The 1,242-nt window shown below is 37.4% G+C and overlaps 1 protein-coding gene across 3 annotated transcripts in view; it reads right to left on the bottom strand.

Annotated features, from left to right (window-relative positions):
- Nucleotides 1-1,242, bottom strand: part of PFKFB1 (6-phosphofructo-2-kinase/fructose-2,6-biphosphatase 1) — a 166,275-nt gene that overhangs the window by 67,060 nt on the left and 97,973 nt on the right. The gene's annotated exons all lie outside the window — the stretch shown is intronic.

Genomic DNA, 1,242 nt, shown 5'->3' on the forward strand with positions numbered 1-1,242 from the left:
CATGTGGGCTTTGTTGCCTCTGAACTAGATGGCTGCTTGTTTACCCTCAAGTCTTTAAGACCCTAGATGCTATATCTTTTGATAGCCGGGCTCCATCAGCTTTCTTCACCACATTTGCTTATGCACCCGCTTTGTCTTCAGCAATCGTGTTTGGAAGGTGAGCACCATGGAATGCCAGTTTAATAGAACAAAATATTCTTGCATTGAGGGAGTACTTGAGTGGAGGCCCAGTGTCCATCTGTTATCTTAATACTTAACCTATAAATATATGCACATAAATCTATTTCCCCATCATCATATATAAATGTATTTACATATGCACATGACTTTATTTAAACCTCTATAAATGCCCTTTGCCTCCTAGCTCTTTCCTCTATTTCCTTTTACTTTCCTCTTGCCCCACTATCATGCTAAACCTTCATTTGGGTTTCAGTCATTCTTCTCGATTACATTGCCCTTGATTAAGCCCTACAAGGCCTCCTACATCCTCCTCATCACAGATTTGGATCACTTGTTCCCTTGTCCCTGGGTTTGTTAACACCACTTCCTTTCCCCCCACCTCATTTTTTCTCCTCCAGATTGTTCATCCAGCCTATTTAGACAGACCTGCAGAGATAATAACATGCACAAAAACAAGACAGAGAAAAACCAAGCAACAAAAGAAAAACAAAAAAACCCCAACAACAAAAAAGCCAATGACAAAAAAAACAACAAAAAATATAACACAACAACAAAAAAGAAAAGCTTGTAGTTAGTTCAAGAACTATTTGTTCATCTTTAGGAGTGTTTTCTGGTCAAATCAGATGGGGTGCCAAGCCCTGGCCCCAAAGTCTATGTACAAATGTGCTTTATACAATTTATGTATGCATGGATTGTGATAAGAGTTGTATGAGCCCCCGATAAAATGATTTTTTTAAAAAGAAGGTTATTTTCAGTGTTCAGATTTGACTGTAGCATTCCTCTGCTTAAATCCTCACATATTTTTAGAGAATTGCACAAAATCTCTTAGCATGTAACTGACTCATGTCTTATTTTGATTGGACCCCAAATGATCTCTTCATCTTCATCTCCCATTATGCCCCAATTCTTTCACATCTTTAATTAATTTAAAATACAAACTCAACTGGTCCTTTGAGGTATCATACTTACTATAAGCTATTTTCTTATTTCTTGTCAAACTCCAGTGCATCCTTTAAGATGCAATTCAGCTATCATCTTTGTTGAGAAGTCTTCCGTGATTCA

The sequence above is a fragment of the Echinops telfairi genome, unplaced genomic scaffold (genome assembly GCF_000313985.2).
Source record: "Echinops telfairi isolate 266 unplaced genomic scaffold, ASM31398v2 ScPeMD7_45;HRSCAF=164, whole genome shotgun sequence".
NCBI classification, from domain to species: Eukaryota; Metazoa; Chordata; class Mammalia; order Afrosoricida; family Tenrecidae; genus Echinops; species Echinops telfairi.